The sequence below is a fragment of the Heliangelus exortis genome, chromosome 5 (assembly GCF_036169615.1).
Source record: "Heliangelus exortis chromosome 5, bHelExo1.hap1, whole genome shotgun sequence".
Classification (NCBI taxonomy): Eukaryota; Metazoa; Chordata; class Aves; order Apodiformes; family Trochilidae; genus Heliangelus; species Heliangelus exortis.
In genome coordinates, this window is record NC_092426.1 from 16,187,177 (window position 1) to 16,209,959 (window position 22,783).

At 38.2% G+C, this 22,783-nt stretch overlaps 1 long non-coding RNA gene across 1 annotated transcript; it reads right to left on the reverse strand.

The window, feature by feature from the left end:
* Positions 1-1,600: 1,600 nt before the first annotated feature.
* Positions 1,601-17,676, reverse strand: LOC139797022 (uncharacterized). The gene is made up of 3 exons (XR_011726245.1): positions 16,347-17,676; positions 6,660-6,821; positions 1,601-2,366 (listed from the first exon to the last, which is right to left on the reverse strand). It is a non-coding gene; the product is annotated as an uncharacterized lncRNA (long non-coding RNA).
* Between the last annotated feature and the right edge of the window lie 5,107 nt (positions 17,677-22,783).

Genomic DNA, 22,783 nt, shown 5'->3' on the forward strand with positions numbered 1-22,783 from the left:
ATTAACAGGTCAGGAAGCCAGTTCCCACTTGAACCATCAGTATGTTTTGCTCCGGGCAGTGAAGCAGATCACTGTAGTGAGACTATTTCTCAGTATGTGATAATTGTGGATGTATCTAGACACCCCTAGAGGCAAACCATCACACGTCCTTAAAATAACAAGGCAAGTGCAGTTCAATGCCCTGTGCTCCTGTAGACTCCAGTGTGCAAATAAATGCTTCCAGCAGAGTCTGCTTAGGTAGGAGGACAATGTGGAGTGGTACTAAGACTAATCACATTGCAGGGCTTGGAATCTGCCTGTTAAAGTACTGCCATGACCTGTAAACACGGGAAAGGATTAAGGTCATATCAACATGCTGACGCAGGAGGTTTATGACTAAGTTAATCATCCTGTTTGAAATGCAAACTTGCGCCAGTCAGAAAGGCAAGCAAAGGGGCCACTCATAGTGCCTGCAGCCAGAAATTTCCAGGTTCTGCTCTCACAGACAGCGCAGCTGGCAAAGGCAGAGTCTGAAGATGGAACAGATGTAATACATAAGAAACCGGGACTAGAAAATGCAGGCATCCCTTCTCTGAGTGTTAAGGTACGCCAAGTCTAGCAAAATTCATCAGCCTACCCTTTTTGCTGGATGCAATGACCTATGCCTCAGGACAGCAAGTCCTGGATCATTTGGCAAAGAAGAAGCTGAACCTTATAGCATTATTAAAGTACATATATTTTGCAATACCCTCAAGCAGATGAGGTCACAATGCACATTCTCATCCTGAAGACACATGCCAAAAAAATGCATGTTAGGGGCTGATCTAGCCTCTAGGGACACAAACACTTCCCTCTGTAATTGCCATTGTTGCTGGTTTTGCCCATGAAAGGTTTTTTTCTGCTATGTACCCTAGCTGAAGTTTTAACAACTTCTCCCTCAGCTCCTGGCAAGTGACTACTATATTCTGTTCTGGTGTCACGCTTTAGGCTGATAAAGTGTTGGAATGGCTAGGGAAGGCAAGGTACCTGGAAAGGCCCCACTTTTCAAGAGATACTATCATGTTGCTTTTGTGACTGATTGATATGAAGGGTGCATTAATAACACACTTGAATACTCCTTCCATTTATCTTAGATAGAGGTGCAGCTATTTTTCAGAAGAAAACTCCTTTCTTATCTGGATGAGCCTTTATATTGCTTCCTTCTTAGTGTGCCATCCATGAGCAATACTGAGAATTTCACCTACAGCTGCTGATGGCTGCTCTACAATTCAGATTTTACGAGCAATCCAATTAAATATAGCTCTAATCAGCTATACACTCAGTATCTCAGAAATGCCATGTAAAATAAACAGATGTTGCTGCCTTGTCATTAGCAACATATGCAACCTGTATTATACTTAAGCTGGAAGATACTCTATGAGAAAGTCCTGATCCTGGAGCCGCTGCTCAAAGTGCTAAGTTGAAGCAACATTTCAAGTAGTGCTACTGAAAAATATCCTGGAAGCAACCTAATCATCAAAAGCATACATAAAATCAAGCTTTGTCAGTTTTGTCTCTTGAAGAGCAAAATGAGTAGCTAATCCAAGGAAAGAACTCATCAAAGAAAACAAGTTGCCTTGGACACAAACTTCTGAAAGACATAACTCTTAGAATGGCCAACAGTGGAGATCAGGAATGAATACTGACTTTGAAACCTACAGGGAAAAATGTAAACAACCCACTGAGATAGAGAGGTGAAGTTCACCCCCCTAGTGTTACTGGGTTTGGCTGGCTATGGACTTAGGAAGCTGACACACTTGGTTTGAATTTGCATGACTGTCTTTGCAATATTAAGAATGGTGTTTCTTTTTCCTTTTTGTTCTCCTTTTAGTAGGTTTTACAGTAGTTCATATATTCTGCACCAAATTCTACAGCATCAAAATTGAGATATAGCTGAATAAATGACCAGACAATTGGTGCAGACCAATGACTTTTTATTAAGAATGCCTATGTTCTTTACTTTGCAGTGCACAATGAAAACCAGTGTCAGAAGAACCAGCAGTTTATCAGGATCATGTAAAAAGATCACATGAATGAACAGGTCTTTGTGAATTGAGTAAATTTGAATAAATGTGGGGTTTTTTTTTCTTACTCTTACTTTTTTTTTCTTACTTTGTTTGTTCCATTTGGCTGTTTATGACTCCTTTGGCCACTGACAGCTGGATTCTAGTTCCTCATTCCATGTACACTCAAACTTCTCTCTTGAACTTTAGCCAGACCCTCAGATGTCCAAAGAAGTAGGATTAGTCTTGCCATAGTCATTTCTTGTAGCAATAGTGTCTTGAGTTGATCAACATTTAAGTTTTCTCACAGTTGTTCTTTCCTGTTGAGTTGCAAACCTGTTTAACCTGTAACCAGTGCAAAGTTGTTGCTTGTAGAAGTGAGAGACTTACAGTCTTGTGTAGATAGTCATCCTACCAGAACAGCTTAATCGAATTTTTTAGCAAGTCAAGTAGCCCCATTGAGACTAATGCTCACATTCATATGCTGGAAATACATTCTACATGTTTCATAAAAGCCAGGTTATATGCTTGTTGCCTCTCAGAACTAGTATCGTAATTCTGGAAGAATCATGAGAAATGGAAGAAAAAATGAAACAGGACATTGTAACGCAGCAAAGGTTTGTAACACAGAAGTCTCCTCCCTAATAGGTATAAGGCACAGATCCATTACAGAATTTCCAATAAGCAAATATATTTCCACAATAAGCAAATATATTTGTGACCCTTAAATTTTTAATTTTCATAAGTTTCTATCAAAACCACATGCTTAAAATTTGGATCATGTTTCCTGAAACTTTTGCAAATCCATATGGATGTTTTTGTGCTTTTGCTTTTTTTGTAATGTTGGATTTCAATGTCAGTTGTTCCCCTGTTTCAACACCATTCTCTAAACAGCCTGGTACTACCTGAAGTGTTTTGATCTGATGGCTTTAGTTAAGAGATGTAGGTTTGGATTGTTTACATTTGGTTTTTTCTTTTAGTTTGTCAATACTTATGCTAATCTGCCCAGTCTGTAGCTTACATCATAGGCAATATTTGTCTTTTTATTTTGTATTACCCAACTCTGTTTATTTCTGTTGCATACAAGCTCACTAGTGCCATCGTTGCTCTCTATGTATGTGTTAATTACTTAAGAAAGGTCCTGACTCACTTCTGAAGCTTTTGGTATCTCATTCAAAATTAACATTTTAAAAATCACACTTGTTATTTCAACTCCTTGTCAGGACACATACATTCTGTCAGTAATGCCATTCAGCATCCATCTTAAATACTGAACTTAATTAAAACTCTGCTTGTCCTGAAGATGTCTTTTTGCCTTTATGTATAGATGATGACACACTACCTTTCAGTTCTGCAGCCAAACTAAACAAATGGAAAATAATTTTGGTTTGGGTAGTACTGAAAACATTCTAGTAGACTTAAACCAAAAGGGTTGATTTTGATTTCTTCTTATACATCACCTGGGAAATCCAATATAGAAGGAAAACAAAATTTTGAAATTACAGGTTTTGTACCAGATTTGCAGCAACAACAATGCACTGACTTTTTGTAGCATTTTTAGGTCTTGAGCTCAACTTCATTAGTGGCATCTGACTGCGTTAGTAACTGTGGTGTTCTGAAAGCATCTTTTTCACAAAATTTAGCATTTGGTAAACACAGGGCTCCCTACTCTGCTGTGAATGTGGATCAAAAGATTTTCTGTTTCTTTTAAGGAATGCTGGACTGTAAGAGGGGAAAAGCCATTTCATTTTTCAAGGGAGTTACTGTTGGCGCGACAAGGAGTTCCATTGTCTTCTGTTGAGGGAATTATTTTTAAATTCAGTTTTGAGGTTTTTCCCTGGCTGTCCTGCACATCCACGTCCAGCCAGCTCCTGCTCCGAACCAGCTTCCCCGCGGCCCACAGATGCGTCCAACTCCCTTCCCCTCGGCGGCTCCCCAGGAATCGCCGCTCCCTCAGGGCAGACCCGGGCGCACTCTCCTGGGCGGAGAAGCGCATGCCAGCTGTTGGCTCTGTCCAGGTACCTGAACGAACTGCCAGAGCAAACCTGGATCCTTTCGCACTTTAAAAGTAACTAACTGTCAGCTAAGGGCACAGTGGCTCTGCTAGCGGGAGTTCTTTCTCCAGCGGTCCCTAACCCCAAACCCGCGGGTCCGCCGCTTGCAGGCGGACAAGATGGCGCCTGTCCCACGCCAGCAGCTGCGGGCTGCACTTTTCCCCTGCCGCCCTCCTCAGAAAATCGTAGGGTTGATCTCTCCTGCCACGCAGTGGCTACTGTGTAGAACAGCCCAAAAACCACGTGGCACAACTCTGATAAACTGGAGGATTTGAGGGAAGATTTAAATCCGCTTTCGCCCCGTTTTGGTCATTTCGCAGCGCAGCTACCACCCCCCACACACCCTGTTTCTCAGCCCCGGCTCCATCCCGGCGCCGGGGGCTGTGCTCGCACACCAACACACCTCCAGCCTTCTCCCTGGTTCTTTCGCTTCCTTTTTAGGGGTTTATTCTAACACCGTTATTGTCTCGTAAATTGATCACTTGACAACGGGGTAAGAGATCTGCGCAGCAGGCACGGCTGTGCGGACATTCCCGTGCTGGAGCTGTTCTGAGGTTACAGGACCAGGTATGGCCACCAAAATACACAGGACAGTGGGACTGTTAGCTCCCCACCACACTCACGGGAGCTATGTGTCTCCTGGGATCTGAGACAGCCGAGGAGCACTGGGCTGTACAGACACAACAAATTGCTCATTAGCTCCAGGCTCTCATAATGCGGAACTACGTGGCTTTAGGTGCTGCCAAACCTGAAACCAGAGTCAAGCACTGCTACGGAGTTGTAGACCAATGACTGCAATTCCAGTGGGTAAGAAATAGCCCTATATCCTCCTCCTGTGGTTGATTTGAAGGGAAAAAGGTCTTTTCAAACTGGTTTGGTAATTCCAGCACATGTTGCTACCTTCAGTCACGTGAGGGAATGCTTTCTTCATTGCAGAGGGCATGAATAGGCCACCAGCATGACTCATGACTCTATGACTCTTATGAGTCATAATTCACTGAAATGGATTTATGGTGTGCGCAGACTCTTTTGTAAGGAGCATACTGAAGTAAGGAGCTATCTGATGCATTTATCTTACAAGCTGGAAACAGATTTCACCATAACTCTGACTTACCTCAGAACAGAGATTGGGGTTTCCCAGGTGATGTATAAGAAGAAATCAAAATCAAACCTTTAGCATCTCATCTCTTATTAAAAGAGATACACAGGGAGACTACATTAGACTAGGTCAGATTTATCCCATTGTCAAAGAAGATTGTGGAACAACTGTCTCGCCACCCCATAGCTACTTAGCAAAACAAATTCCTGATCTTCCTTGAAAAGGAGCTCTATTTAAGGTTATAAAATGTACCATCAGGGTAGTATTAATTCTTATTTATACTGAACAAAAAAAGTTCCATTTTAAAGTATGGCTCTGTTATGCCATTTCATTTGCTAAAAAAAATTGAGTTTCCATGTTACTTGAAAAGGAAAAACTAATGGCCCTTCACTTCCCACAATTCACATATACGTGAAAAACAGTTGGCTTCTGGGTTTGCTGATGGATCTCACTATCTTTCTAGTATCCAGATTGACAAGAAAGACGCATTCGATCACTTTTATCCTTGTAATAAACATGTAGAATCTGTAGACCCTTTCTTCAGGTATCCCTCCCCAAGATTTATTATTCTTATTCTCCATTACTGAGGGGTCTGATTCATCAGCCATTGAAACCAATAGCAAATTTTCCCTTGACAGATCCAGTGGTCACAGATGTGGGCCAGGCAGGGAGCCTTTTCTTTTTAACAGAATGCACTCTGTCAGGCACTTTCTGTGTAGTCTTTGCAAAGTGTATTTGAATAGAAACGTGTCTCCTTAACCTTTGTTTGCTCATTTGGCTGAGTCTACAGTGTTCCTCTGTTCTATGTTTGCAAAACGGGATTTGCTGCTACAAATTTACTGCAGAGTCAAGTACCATGAAAAGTATTCAGACAATACACAAAAAAACCAAAACAAAACAAAACAAAACAAACAAACAAACAAACAAACAAAAAAAAAAAACAAAAAAAACCACACAACTTTTCTTTTTATCAGAAAGAAAGCCAAATCCTTCTTAAAACACTTAAAACACTGTCTTAAATGATACAGATGTTATCCATGTTTAACAGCTAGGATAGTTTAGGGGGCTGGATAGCCAATGAGACTGATGATGAGTTATCAACCTTTCAGTGTTGAACCACCAGTCCTAAACAAGCACAGGACAGTGAGAACTAACAATAATGTGTTTGTATCTGATTATATGGAATATCATAACTCTCCATTACCCATTTCACCATGAATAAATCTGAATTTTTTAAAAACATACAGCAACATGAGAACTCATTGCTTTATCACAGATACCAGCTAGTACAACTTTTTCCTTCCAGCAGCAGATCCTGTAGATTAGGTTAGAGGGAGAAACTTAAATCATTCTTAGACTGCACCTCTTCAGGTGTCAGGAATGTACAGAGAGTACTCAGTATTAACAAGAAATTTAGAAAATAAAAAATCAGCCAAAACTAGTTTATGGAAACTTGTGGAGATTAGACTCAAGGACTCCACTGACCTTTAGATATTCCATGGTGGGAAGGGAGTGTGCTATTTGCAGTATTTGGAAAGCTCACACAGCTTCCTTGAGACCAAGAGAAATGAGTTTGGCAGGATGGACTGCACTATGACCTTCTTTATCCTTCCCAGTGATTTCTGGGTTTTCCTCATGATGGACTTTCTGGTGAGGAGGGAACATAGCAGAATATTATTATACCTGGTGGTTTCTTTCAATTGAATTAAAATTCTCTTTAATATAAAAGCTTCTTATATTTCTGTGTTTGGTGATATGTTTTTTTTCTTTTCTTCATATTCTTTCTCTTCAACTATTTTTTAGTCTTGTACATGAAGTACAGCTTTCCACTGCTTATTTTAATTGTCATGTTTCACTGGCTCATCATTGCTTTTGCAACACAGTATTTGGCAGCCATTCTTCTCCTACACTGATAATATAGTGGTATCATAATGACAACATGGTCTAATTTTTAAGAAATTGACCCAGCAGCTTCTGTAATACATGAAAAACTTTGTACATATTAGTGCTGGATACCAGAAACAGAAATTCTAAGATCAAAGGTCTTTTCATGTCTATGTCCAAGGCATAGTTATGTGAGTTAGACAATAGATTTCTCCACTGTATCTTTGTTTTTGCCATCTGCTGTACGACTGGGCCTGTCTGCATCTCAGGCATGTTGGAACTCAGCTTGCTGGCATCTCTAAGAGACTTTAACATCTTTGCAAGTGTTACTTGCAACAGCTATTACTTGTAGGAGCATTGTTATATATAGATATTAAGTTATTCTAATATGTATATTTTGACAAGTTAGACTGTAAAAGACTGCTGTTGTCACTCTCCCACTTCTATTCATTTAAGGGGCTGTTCTGAGGTTTTATAAATATTTATACTTGTATGTATGTGTACATATACCTTAATATTCATAGGGCATATATAGGCTATGCAGGGCAGTAGTCAGTAGTGTTGCTACTATTTTTATTTCTTCAGTCAGTTTCTGATTCCACCTGTTGAACTTCCTCATTTTGCAGTTTGCTCCAGTGGACATTTGCCAGGGCTGCCCAGTTGTTTCCTGGTTTTATTACCCTGTATTTGAAGCTCTCCCCTTTGAAACTTGCCAAGGCAGAGGAGAAATTTAGATGTGCTGATACCATCACTTGTGAGCAAGGCTTTACCATGGCTTTGTGTTCGGCCAGCTGATAGAACTGCCTACAGCACAACCTGCTGGCAGCTCGTTGCTGTTTATGGCATGGTAACTTGTGCCCATGCCTGGCTCTCTCTGTGTTCTGGAAGAGAGGGGAGAAAACACTGAGCATTCAGAGCTGACTGATGCTGTGATCTTCACTCATAGGCTATAGAAGGGTAAATATGGATACTTTTAAAAGAAACGGCATCTTCTAAAAAATAGAGGCATTAAGTATTCTCTTTGGATTTTCCTCTTTTCCTGTCTGCTCTGTAGTATAAGAAATCTGTCATGAGCCCATCAGAGGAAATAATGCAGCTCATACCAATTAACAGTATGATCAGATGATTGCAAGCAGATGTGTGAGGGCTGCTTCAGATGAACCTCTCCATTCATCTGCCATGGAGCACACATCTAATTATTTGCAGGGTGAAGTGAGAGGTGTTAATTCCTCTGGAGGAGAAATCTGTGGCAGGCAGCCCTGGACCTCAACCTTTATAAACTGCTAAAGGGAAAGTTTTTTCCTGCTTCTAATATTCTTCCACCTCTTCTTGTATCTGGAGAAAGGAACAGAAGCCTAAAGTTCTGTCCTGTCAGGACAGATGATGGAAGAGCTGGATGGGAAGAGTTCTGTGCTCGGGGAAGCTATGAGGTCTCTCGCTCTCAGGAACGCTCGGATCATCCCGGCTGTTGGTAAGCGCACCACCTTGTGCACGGAAAGCAAAAAGCACTTGCTAATCCACCCTGCTAAACCACAGGCGAGAAACTTCTCACTACTGAAGTGAGGATTATTTTTCGGCTAGTTCATGTAACATTCACGTGGAACAAAGTTGCTCAGATCTTGGAAGAAATTAACTTGTGCACAAGTCTACGTACCAGTATTTTAAAAATACGTTTGTGTTACCCGTCCTTTACGTGTATTTGCACAAGCAAGGTAAGACACTCAAATATCAGCACTTATTTTCTGGTTCTTGTTATTGTTTTACATAGTTATTTGAATTTTAAAAATTTGAATTCTATTGCAAATCTTGCAATAGAAATGATAAACAAAACTTGAGAACACCAGATCACAAGTTATTCTGAAATCTGTGAAATTCACTGAGAGATCCCAAATGCAGAGGCTGGTGTGTCTATGGCCATGCAATGTAGAGCAAGTTGAAGGGAACTATCCTTATGCCAAAATTAGTCTTTTTTAATACATCACTCTTCCCTGTCTTATTAAACCAATAACTAGGAAAGAATGCAAATTGTGATCAGTGCACAAAAATATTTTTTGTCAATATTCTTGCAGATTTCAGGGGAATCGAGCTCAAAATTATTAGTTTAATGCATTCTTCAATTCCTGGACTCACTTTTCTGCAGGGTTTGTACCCTCTCTGTCAGTGGTCTCACTTTATTTTTTATATTTTCTGAAACAATAGTTATTTAGCTTCAGTACCATAGACAGAAATTGATCTCTAGCAAGGATATTCTTCATCTTAGGTTTTTGTAGAGACTACTTAAGAAGCTATCTGTAAATAATTTTTTTGTTATGGGGAAATCTTAAATCAACAGGAAGAGGGGTTTTTTTTTTACAAACAATGCTCTGCGTCCTGTCAGTTTGATCCATGCACAGTATTTTACACGCAGTTACTAAAATAAATGGCATTTTTATACTTGAAGGAATAGACATATACTGCCTGACTAATAAAGAGTCTCTGTAGGGCCTCTGCCTCTGTAGATACATAGTAATTCAGCAGTGACTATTTATATAAAACCTGTGGTTATCTAGTGCCGGAGGCAGTTCTTTTCAATTAAAAATAAATCTGGAAGATTAAAAATTATGAAAGCAAACTTTTATACAACTATTCAGTCACATTCCTGAGTGATAGAAGCATTTTCTTTCACTTAAAGCAGGTGAGGAATTTAAAGCTACTTTTTCAGTGAAGCAAAGCCTGACAATTACACGAAACAACACGTGCATTGTAAAGAAACAGTGATGCTTCCTGTTGATAAGATCTGAGTGAAATGCCAGGTTAGAATAGTTGAAAGACAAGGTTTGTAGAAAGTAGTAGTACTGTGGTTTATTTGTGTCATTGGCAGAATAAAGCTTGTAATCACACAATTCTTCACCTACTTGAAAAGAAGCAAGGAAATTGTAATGTGTGATTCTGCTAAGCACCAGTGCTCATGCTTCATTACTTGCTGAGAGGCTGTCAAGGGCATAGCAAGCCAGTCAATCATACAACATATACTCCTTGTTTATCTGCTGCAGAATGCAGATGGCTGTAATCACATAGCTCTGCTACTGTCATTGTATGGATTAAATCTTAACAGGCAGACCATCCATTCTCCTTTTTGTTGTAATATGTATAGCATACTAAGATAAAGTTGGCTTATATAGATGTTATGAGGAAAGTATGGATTTAATTTAGCTGCCTTCCAGTTAATCTCTTCACATTAAAAAAAAAAAAAAAGTTAGCTGTATAAGAAGAGAACTTTTTAAAAGTCACCACTTTCTAGCACAAAATAATGATTTACCAGTCCAAGAGCTGCTCATTTTAATTGATTTTTTTGTACAATATGTTGCCAGGAAGGAGAAGAAAATGTGGCATTGTTTTTATGTAGTATCAGTCATCTGAGAATCCAAATCCTGTTTTCTCACTACCCCAGAGATATACAAAGAAATCAGTCAACTCATAAATTTCACTGGAGGAGGCATGCACTGATGCTTTAGCAATATGTAAATTGTGTGTCAAAGATTATAGAAATAATGGGAATTTTGCCTTTTTCCATGCTTTGAGCTGAGCCCTAGGTTTTACAGACCTATAAAGAGCCACATAGACAAACCCCTTTATTACTGTAGGTCTTCCTTGAATTTATGAGACAGAATCCTCCATCCCAATGATCAGTGCAGGGTGATGCACATGGTATCTTTTGAGGTATCTGAGGAACAAACATTGTAGTTTGTTCACTTCTTGATTTGATCTGAAGATGTGTTTTTCTTTGCCTTACTAATTTACTATAGGACTGTTTGTTGAGGTGCATGTCAAAGCAAGAGATCTGATTCAAGTATTGAACCTCACTGTAGTTCCAGCATCAGCTTAAGCAGCACAACTTTTGCCTTCTCTTCCCGTGTGTATTACCTTCTTCTAATTTATTGCCTGGATTTCTTCTTTGTAGGTTGGAAAGTATATGCCAGGTTTGAAACACTAACAGCAAATGCTGCCAGTTTGTACCATGACCATTTGGGAGTTTAGCATCTTATTACTTAGAGTAAGGCAAGGTCTGATAGGCTGGAAATAGGAAACTATACATTATAACATCAGTGAGGGTCAGCTGTCAAAAAGAAATCTAAATACCTGTTACAAAATATCCTTTATAAGGAGCAGTTTGTCACTGTGCACATCTTCAAGAAGATTTGGTTTGCACAAGAAATTAAATAAAAATTATCCTTATTGTACGGAAAAATGCTAAGCTGTTGCATATATAAAGTTGTATTTACACTTTAAATGTATAAACTGGACTGTGTGACACCCTTTCTGCATTCAGAATAATACTCAGAGATAGATACCTACAATTCTGTAGTAGCAGGCTCCACCCTATCACAAAGAGAGTGAACTGACTTCTGTATTCAGAGCCCACATACAGCTCCCTCCAAATTGAGCATGCTCAAAAAGGCTTCCAATGCAGCTTGCTGGGCCAGGCTACACTTGTCTGGTGCAGAGGGGTTTGAGCACTCCCTTCACCTTTGGAACACAGCTGGGTCCACAGTGGTGCTGCATAGGCAGGTATTACTATAGATGAACAAATTAAACTTCTCACAACTTCTTATTTATCCACACTGAATTTCACCTGCTGTTTTATTGTCAGTCATACAAATCCTTAATCCCTTTCTAGGAAATAATTTGAACTAATAGTACAATTTCCAGTACATGGACACGCTACAGTTTCCACCTATCTTGCATGTCTGTTTTCCTTATTTATTAAAGGTGCATTTCTCTTCCACAGGAGTTAATTGGATTCACAAACATGGGCCTATGTAAAGTGATTACTAATGTGTGTCCACTGTTAAATTGATTTATTTTATCATTTTCTCTAGCCATATCAGTTGTTAGCTATGTTCTTAATTTTTGTCGGTAAGTGGAAGTAGGAAGAACTATGGAGGGGGACAGGGCATTCATTCCCCAACAATGATCATTTCATATGGGCATTAATTGATGTGTAAATAGAGTAAAACCTTTGTGGTCTCTCAACAACTACTTCTCTACCATATTCTGTCTTCCACAAAGTTTACATGTGCACCAAAAACTATCATTCTTTTTAACATTCTACACGTTGGGGATTTTTTTTTTTAAGAAATTCCGTCATTTTAGAGTAACAATTTCCCACATCTGTTGTCCACCCCAAACCACAAATTTACAAAGAAATGGTTGCTTGGCACATTTCAGATATCATCATATAGAAATTTCTCACACCCTGCACTGCCTTTGGTGACCTATTTAAAGATCAGGCATTGCAGCTCACGTATGTACCACCTGGTAGGAATGTGTGCTCCCAGACAGTCCTTTCAGAGGCCACAAGGCCTATTATTGTGCTGTTTAGCAAAGAAAATGCAACTTCTGCAACTTAAAAGTACACCCATAAAAGAAACAGATTATGGAAAGTGTATTCTTTGTCTTTTTCAGCAGGCAGGCAAAGGGCTATCCAATCAAATAATGTAATTCTGTCCCACCAGTTGGTAGCATTTTGAGGACCTGCTTTCTAGTCTTGTTTCATCTGTGCAGGTCACGTGGCATCCACATCTGGTATTTGCTCATGTTCAGCATTTGTAAAAGCGGTGTGAGAGACTGCTTTTTATCTGGAATTATCTAAATTATATTAAAAATATTGTGGATTATGGTGAGACTTGTCTTGTAAAATAATTTTTTTTTTCTACTGGTAAAATTTTGCAGGGTAAAGTTGTCTAGGAGAAGAATATTATAATGACTAAAATAAACATCTCTCATCCAGACTTGAGAAGAGGAATTCTGCAGCAACTGATGTTGTCTAGTTGAAGCTGGAGTTTAACCTGGCTGGCTATTCGTTGAAAACCATGTTGTAGTCCTGTTACTGGTGTCAAATTACTAAGGTGAACAGGTCTAGGTAAGAATTCAACATACTAAATCAGGAGAACAAAACAATTCAAAGACATAGCTCCTAATGCTCACAGCATTTATGAATGGGGGGGTCACTTTAGGAAATTGAAGAGATTAGATCCCCAAGGTATATTTGAAAAACCCATCTCAGACTCTGGAAAGGAGACTAAGCCTTGTCCTTTGCATCTGGTACAATGTGAGCTACACCTAACCTAAGTGGGGAGGCAGGAAGGAATTCAAGGTATTCTTGACACCACAGGACTTTATCCTACATTGAGCAAGCACCCTGCCTGCTGATATCAGAGAGTAGTACCAGGATTTATAGCTGCTTGTGCTGGGAGTAGGTGACCTAACAAGTTGCCTACATAATCCCATAAAGAAATCCTTTCATGGGAAATGTACACACACCCTTTGGGAATACTAAAATCTTGATAGTCAATTTATTAGTTTCAGGCCCAGTAATTAATTTCATTGGTACCTGTCTGACCTTTCTGCCTCAGCAACTGTGCAGCTGCTACCAATGCTTGTGTAAACTGCAAATGTACTGAAAATCTTGCTGTGGCCTGAATTCTTCTCTCCCATATGACTGTATCTTCCATATATACGCCCTTCGTTCTGGGTTGTTACTGCACTATGGCTGTACAGCTTAATAGTTGAACCCTGGTCTCTGATCTTATTATTCTTAGTATTCCCTGGAGAAAGAAATCAAAACCAGTTCCATCCATCAACCAGGAACTTAGGACTCTCTTCCCCTGCAATGCCATCAGGTTGAACCACCATGTTCCATTTCTGGCTTCATTTCCCTGTGTACATGGCTCATAATGAGTATTTCAGTAATAGGAAAGATGGAGCCAGTAATTACTTTCTAAGTTGACAGGATGTTCTCTTGAGAAAACTGACTTGCCACTCCACTTACATTTGAATGCCTATTAACTTATGTGAGAGTTGGATGGTTACTTGCATAGGCCAGGAGAGCCCAATAATGTGCAGAAGCAATGTTGGAAGGACACAACAAGAAAGGCAATGGTCACAAAAAGAAACACAGGAAATTCCATTTAAACATAAGAAAAAATTATTTTACTGTGAAGGTGGTAAAACATGACTTGCGGTCTTTTATCCTTGGACACGTTCAAAACTTTATTGGACAAGATCCAGAGCAGAAGCTTCTAGTGGATTCTGTTTTGTGCAAGAGATTTAGATTAGGCAGTCTCCAGAAGTCCCTCCCAACCTCAACTATTCGGTGATTCTGTAAACACTGAGAATTTGAAGGCCAGACAGAAAGGCAGACTCTGGCTTCAGACTCAGCTTTCAGTACTTGAAACTCAGATAAATTGTATTTTAAGTACCCAAGCCCTCAGTGAGATCAAAGCAAAGAAAACCAGCTGTGAAGAGAATTTCCTTTACACTTGCATGTATTTTCTTTCATGCACTAGTGTGGATAAACTTAAAAAGGAGACTGTGTGTGTGCGTGTTAAAAAAGAATCAACAAAAAGAGGCAGGAACTGGCTTCTAAGAAAGAATTAAACCCAAGAGAGAGCTCAAAGCAGTGGAAGTCAGAAAGAAAAGCTTTAAATCTACATTTTGTATAGATTTAAAAGTGTGAGATAAGTGGAGATGGGAAAGCTACAGACAAAAACATTAAATATGCTTCCTCAGTTACTTTCATTGGCATTGGCTACAGTACAATAAAGAACCAGTTAGCCAGGCAGCCAGACTGGTAAAGAAGCAGTTACTGGTATTGTGGAGGGAGTGTACATGGAGTTATGATGAAGACATTTTCTCTATTCCACTCGCATAGCTTTGAAAAGAAGTGTGGTCTAGAGCTTTAACTGTTTGAATTTTTTCCTTTGGAATTTTCTTCAGCTACAGAGAACAAAAAGCTGAATAAGTATCTTTGCTCTATTGCTCGGTTTAACAGTCTATCCAATATTTCAAATGTGATTAAAAACCTTAACATTAGCAATACATCACTTCTGGAAGTGAAAGCAAAAGAGGAGTGGGATGAAATGGATAGTTACACACTAGTATTCTCTGTTTGCAACAAGCATTGCAAGTCAGTAAGTGAAGACAATTCATTATGAGTTTTGATTCCACCATTATGCTTATTTTACTGAGTAGTTTTGGTAAAGGGGGTTACCTTCAGACTGAATCCAAAAAAAGTAATGATTTATTTATGTAGGGTGAAAAATAATCTTGTAAAATTTTATAGAAAATTCCCAATCATCTTTTCTCAGTCCTTGGATAGAATATTAAGATATGTAAACAAACCATTCCTCTACATATTTAACATTGTTTAAAATTTTTTTTGTGATATATGAAACCTCAGTTAGGAGTATCCTGCTTTTGGCTAGCTCTTGTTCCTTTATTATTACTTCTTGCAGTTCTTTCATAACATAGTCTAAGCAGACAGTTTCTTTCTGAACACTCTCAATTTGGAGTCCTTATCTGATTAAAGAGGTGTGCACTTAATTGTAAGTGAGAATGCCTTCTGATGGAACTACCTTGCTATAGCTGAGAAATCTTAGATGGGTAATGGAAGACACCAAGATCTGGAGAATAATCTGAGAGCTCTCACACTGACATGTCATTAGAAAAGGTTGTAGAACAAATCAGTTGCAAAAGTAGTAAATAACTGCTAGGGCATAGAATGGTCATTCAGGACTTTTAAACATTAATTTTCTCACTAGAAAATTTTGGTGTGTAACCTGTCACTTCAACCAGTCAGGAGAGCAGAAGATGACAGACATGCCATCAGCTTTTAAAAACTGCTTTGGAGGTGATCTGAAGAACTACAATATCCAAAGTCTGACTTTTGTGGGTAGCAAACTGATTGAAATTATTGTAAAATGTAACCAGTAGAAAATATAATTAATTAAAATATGAGGGAAGAATCAACATGAATTTTGCAAAAGGAAGTTGAGTGGGTAAGCATAGCAATTATAAGGCTGAGCCAGTGATTCTTGCATATTTGGATTTGTAAAATGCTTCTTTCACAAAAGTACCTTAGTAAAAGCTCTAAAAGAAGCTAAACTGTTGTGGAAAGAGAGCAAAGATCATTCACAGGCAAACAACTAAATAGGACATCCAAATAAATGATCATTTTCCACAAATAATAGAGAAAATAGCCAGTAGGATACCACTGAATCTACACAGGTCCAGATCCTGTTGTATAAGCTATTCACAAATGACAGTGAAAAGGTGTATACTGGAATTTTGCAGAAGATAAAAAGTTGTGCAGCAAAGTCACAACTAAAGCAGCCAGCAACAAGCTGAAGAAAGTTTTAAACAGTGCTGCACAGCCAAACAGCAAAACCTCTGGTGTAACACATGCTTAACAAATTAGAACAAATGGACTTGAAAGAAAAATAAACACCAGAGAAACATGTTGCTTACTTGAATTGCTGAACTCATTGCTAGAGGATGCTTCAGAAGTTAAAAGCAGATAGGTTTGGAAAAGGATTAGATAAATATATGGAAGATAAATCCATTGTTTGCTCTTTAATTTAGTGTTCCAAAATGCTTTAAGAACTACTTGTCAGAAAAAAAGGGCCAGTTTATATTATTCTGTTTCTGATACTCTTTCTCTGAACTGCAACCATTGGTCAATGTGCAGAATGCTAAAACAGATGGACTTCTGGTTTGGCCACTGTGGCAGTTCTTACAGTCTTATGACAGACATGTTTTCCTTGACTGTGATCAGTATCATGCTGAGGCAACATCAGTTGGGCAATATGAGAAGTTCAGTATAAAAATAACAACCTTTTCAAAGTATTCTTTCCATTTGTATCTAGTACCCCTCTCTACTGTGGCAGGCATTGCCAGCAGCTAAAAATACACCGACTCATAAATAGCAACTGAGCCAACCACGTGTGGCAGAGATCTGCTTGTACCATACTTGTCTACATCATTTCTGTTACCAGTTTTAACAATTCGCAATTGACAGCTGCTTCCCCCAAGTACTCTGCTAAAAGTATGCCATTGCACCATACACCAAAAAATTAAAAATCAGGCTTTGTTACATTAAAAGTAAAACTATGAATTCTTCAGTCAAAGACAGCTTGCTAAGCATATTCTGCTATGAGGCCATTCCTAACAAAAAGAAGAGTCAGTTGAAAGGTCTTCTGATCATTACCATAGGAACATTACAAGAGAGAAAGTCAGTTTTGAAATGAGTGGTTCCAAGATAAACAAATTAAACTTGTCCCTTTTTACCCCTGTGCTAGGTTAGTAGGCAGGAGGAGCAAACTTTGCAATGTGGATATATCTGTAAGTGCAAATGTGGTATTTACTACATTCTTTTAAATTGCTGTCTTTGTTTTGGGAGTACTGATTTATTTTCACAGGGTAACTACCTTTAGGGTAAATCCACAATAGCTGTGCTTAGCCCAGGAGCATCATGTATTCCTGATATGGTAGCACATATTGTAACACTGAAGAGTGACAGTGTTTGTGGGAAAACAATTCATTACACCTCTTCAGCTCTGATTACTGCTGTACTGTGGCTACAGAAAGATCCAAAAGATAACAATTATTTTCCTCTGCAGGAAGAACTGCTGGGAAGAATGTTAGGCAGACATTATGTGGTGCCTAAGAATTGGTATAGAAATGGAAGTACTTCCTAACTTGTGCATTAATTTTTGCAAAAGAACAAGGAGAATGCATAAACGTGTGTGTGTTTATCTGAAGAAGTTGCCAACAGCAGACTATGGATTCTATAGTGAGAATGCATTGTGTAGAAATAAAATAACACACAAAATCAGACAGTACATTGAAAAAGTGCATAAAATTAGTTTTAAATTAAATTTTTAATTTACATGTTCCAGAACTTCTCTTTACAGTGTGATATTTTTGGGGAAGGGGAAAAAAAAAAAAAAAAAAAAAAAAAAAAAAAAAAAGAAGAAGAAGAGAGAGAAATTGAGAAATTTCCCTCAGGATCTCTAAGTTCTTCTGCTATGAGATCTGACCTGAGATAGCTAGAGGCAAGAAACAGCACGGTTCCCAATTATGGTACCATTCACTGTACTACTATTATAAAAGTAACATTTAATTGTCATTCCATAAACATCTCCTCTTTAAATGGCTGAAGATTTGTTTTGATAACGTTTGTGTTTCATTTTGTGAAATGTCTGGTTTTGAGTTTCACCTATTTTGAACTGCCTATTATGTCCTGTGTTTAAAATGCAACTGAACTAACAGAACTTGTTGTTTCTGATTTTTTTTTTTCCTAAATAAAACACTTTGTCCATCTCTTTGATCTAAACTGCCTTATGAGAAACATCAGAGAGATCTGAGATTGTTCAGTCTGGAGAAAAAGAGGCTGAGGAGAGAGAGACCTTACGACTCTGTACAATTATCTGAGAGGAGGCTGTAGCAAGATGGGCGTCAGTCTCTTCTCCCATGTAACAAGTGACTGAACAAGAGGAAATGGCCACACGTTGTGCCCCAAGGAGAGATTTAGATTGGATATAAGCAAAATTCTCTTCACCAAAGGGGTTGTCAAGCATTGGAACAGGCTGCCCATGGAAGTGGTTGTCACCACTCCATTTAAAAGATCTGTAGATGTGGTGCTGAGGGACATGGCTTAATGGTGGCCTTGGCAGCACCAGGTTAAGGATTGGACTTGTTGATCTTCAAGGTCTTTCCCAATCAAAACAAGCTGATTATTAAGACAAGCCTGTATAAATAGCATACATGGTAAAGATCTCTAGGGTTCAGTCACAGCTGACTGCAAACACCTGTTGCCTTCTGAACATGTTTCTGAGCAGTGTTAGGTAGAGGTGAGAGATCACCTAAAAATTCTGAGTCTGAAGGGCACAATCAAGAAATTTTGGCCATATATTAAATCACATAATTCATATGAGTAATAAGCTCAATTCTCACTGCTGAGAATAAAAATTTTTAAAAATAAATCAAAAAATTAAAAAGATTTTTCTTTTTCTCTGAAGGAATTCTGAGAACTGGATAATTAAGAAGATGAAAGTATCCTAAGGATTCAAAAGTAAGTCTTTTATAATTATTTCATGGTTACACAACATATCTTTATATGAATTATTTTACCATCATTTATTTTATACACTCTGTTCTTTGTTTTTCTACAATTTTTTTTTTTATAATCAGTATTTTGAAAAGCAGCTCATACAGACAGAACAGTTCAGTGGTGTGCTTACTGCAGCCTATTATTCTTAAGACATTTCAGTTACACTGTATTGGAAGATACCCATTTTTATATCAGGGTCTGAAGGGAAATGGCATAAAGCTATGAATACTACATTAACAGAGATGATAAACAGTGGGACCAAACAGGGTTTGAAATACAAAATCAGGTAACTTCAACATAAATATTGAAATCCTAGTCATTAGCAGGGAATGCACCTGTGCCAGTTCCCACTTCCTATCTACTCTCATCACCGCTGGCAGAAGTATTGATGTCATGAGTTAAAATAGAAAGTCAGGAGAGGATATCTGTAAACCTGCTCTTTCCCTCCCAAAACGCTGTTGTTAAAACAACTGGCGTGGTGTGCCAGCCCTGACAATTCTGACAATTCTGAAATGGTAAAACACTTGGGGTAAAACTCTTTTCCCCTGAAGTGTTACTTGTCTCATGTCCATGCCTTCACCATAGTTTGTGGTTACAGTGGGTCCTCTTTAAAGTTGTTTTGCAATATTATCAGTAATCTTTTTCCCCTTGCCACTCTTCATGCCTACAAGGAGTCTAGGCTGAACTAAATGGCAAGAGTGTGTGCAGGAACCACCAGGAAATCCCTTCCTGGGAAAACTGAGAACACTCTTTGCATTGTGAAGAAGAAAGGGCACTCCACATGGGATATACCAGAGGCTGACACAAGCTGATTGGTAGAGGAAGGCTTTCAGGACAGTACAGGGCAGGAAGGAGAAGAGTAGTAGAAAACACTGAAAATGTAGTTTGCTTGAGGAGGGAACCAAATCCATGGCTACTGACATGTCTCAGTCAATATGAACAGCACCTACAGCTGCCTGCAAGAAATGGTGTGCTCTTGTTTTGTAATGGGTCTCAAGACTGTCCAGCACTGATGATCCTTGATCAGATTGAGCTGGAATTTATGAATGATGACTCAGGTATGGATCCTACACAACAAGCTTGGTCTATATTCTCTTTCTCATGAAGCTTCACTTTATATAGTAGGACATTCACTTGCAGTCAGCAACGTGCTCCACTGATCTTTGAGTACTGTGTTAGAGACAGGATTAAAAAAATCCCAAACACCTCTGTAAGTGGTGAATGTAATCTGTCACATAATGGGAGACAGTGCTTAGTGCTTCACAGAAATCTGTTAGGTGAGAAGTTAGAACAAAAAATAAAGACATTAACTAATTTTTTTCCCTGTCTCTGAAACCTAAGGTAGGTGCATTTAATACATCTGGGGAAAATAAGAAAATTGAAAATATTTTTAAGGAGGTTTTCTTGAGGCTTTGGTTTTTGTGTGGAGGGTTTTTTGTTGTTGTTAGTTTTGGTTTTAATTTTACATGTATCAATGAAACACCAGGAATGTTAAAAACTAAAGACTATTTAGAAAAAATACTCCAGATTAACATATGTAATCCAGAGTCTATGTTCTTAAACATATCTGTAAGCTTTCTAATTTCAAATTAAAATAAATATTATGAGCAGAAATGGGTCTAAACCACAGTTCCAGAACTAATCACCATTTATCTTTGAGACAGTTTTGATATGAATGGAAATAATTTTTCAACAACCTATCCATAACTTGGGGGCATATCTAGATAAATTAGGGGTTATATTTTATGTATCATGTTATAATTTAAGGTGGTAGTCTCACAGAAAATGAAGAAAACTTTTGATGAGATTTCTGCATATCAGCCTTTGGAACAAGTTGTTTTAGACATCTTATTTTAAAAACCTGCCTTTTTCAACTAATAGTTTATACACTGAGATTTTTTTTTTTTTTTTTTTTTTTTTTTTTTTTTTTGCCTTAGACTTACTGCCTGTATAATTATATTGACATATTGATTTTAGAAGAATTAGTATGCCTTATTTGAATGAACTGAATTATACTGGTTGATTTTGAACCCCCTAAACACCTCTATGGAAGCTCTCTCCTCCTAAGGCACTGCCTTACAGGAATTACAGTCTGGGCCCATTTCACCTCTTTAAGATGGGCTGTGAGGATGAGACTACATCTTCTGCACTGGAATGTGGCCCTCCTGCCCAGACTAGAAAAGTGCACTTTTATTTTGATCTGACTCATAAGGAAGTCTTTCTTATTGATCAAGAATTTAAAAAATACATAAAGAAACAGCAACCTAGCTTTTGTGAGCACTAGAATGCAAAAAATATCCATCACTAGACCAAATTGTTAGTCATCTGGAGATCCTTTTTTAAATCTTGCCTGTCCCTTTTCAGTACAGTGTAGGTACATTCCTTCCTAGCCTTCCTTTTGCTTGATTTTGTATTTAAAATTCAGACATTCTTATGGAACTGATTGAAAACAGTGTCAAAGGTTTCTACTTCTTAATGACTACATTTTGTTTAGATTTTTTTTTTCTGCAAAACAAAGAATCTGTCAGTGATTAAACCGATTTCTTTTAAAAGAGATCTTTTCCACTTTTAAGGATCAACTATTGCTGAACTTTCCCATTGTCACCTGTTCGATTAATTTCAGATACCATAAATACATTGCAGTCTGTCATTTATAATGACTACACATCACCGTATCTCTATAATTGAGTGCTGTTTAAAAATAACAATCTTACCATTTCATATGGAAAACAAATGAGTTACTTAATTTGTGCAAGTCCAACCTCAACCCTTCTGCCGAACAGTGTCCTGATCACATATTTGGCCATTTGCAGAATATTTTTTCCTTAAATATTGTGTTACAGTTTTCTGAACATGGTAAGCTGGATTCATTTAAGTCAAATTCAATACATTTGTCAATTCAAATTCAAATTCATTTGAGTCAAATTCCACCTATGCCCCTGCCTGTTACACAGAGCTGTGGAATCCTTGCAGCTCTTCTCTCCTTCCTGGAGCCTGTCAAGGATCTTAACCTGCCTACTCTAACCAGAGATGATCAATACAGGATTAAGTCCCATCGAGGCTCCAGCCCTCTACCTACCCACAGAGAAGTTTCCAGTAAAAGTTACTGCTGGCCTGTGACCTCTGTGACCCCACAGAAGTTCCCATGCAGATGGCCTTCATCAGTGCATTTTATTTGTTAGAATTGTGTTTATTGATAGAACACATCCAGAAGGTGCTTTTAAAAAGTCTTTATCATTATCTTTGTTTTTCAGTTGAAAAATTACAACACACAAAGATTTGCACCAGGTGTGGGAGCTTCGTGATTCAATGTTTCATTTAAAAATAGACACAGATACAGCCCTTAGCCTAAAACACCGATAGAGAAAGAAAACAAAAAATAGGTAGAATAAGGAACTAATAGATGTATAAAATTCTAGCTCAGCTTTTTATTTACAAAATACCATGTTGCCATTATACAATTGATACCTACTCTGTAAAAACATCTTTTTTGATATCCCATCACCAAAATTGCTTTCCTGTGGTGATCATTCACCTTTCACTTTGCAGCCTTGTGATTGTGTTCTGAAATATCAAAAGAGGACAAAATTCCAACTGAGGTCCCAAATAGCTTTCATCTAAGGGAAAAAGACCACATAGTTATACCTTTGTACTGAGACTAATATAGGGTTTGTACTAGAAATTATAAATCCAATGCATGAAAAATTTTATGTAGAACTCTAGCAATAATTGAATAAGAAATGTTTAAAATATTTTCTGTTTCAGATTTATGCTGATGATATTGTTATCTTTC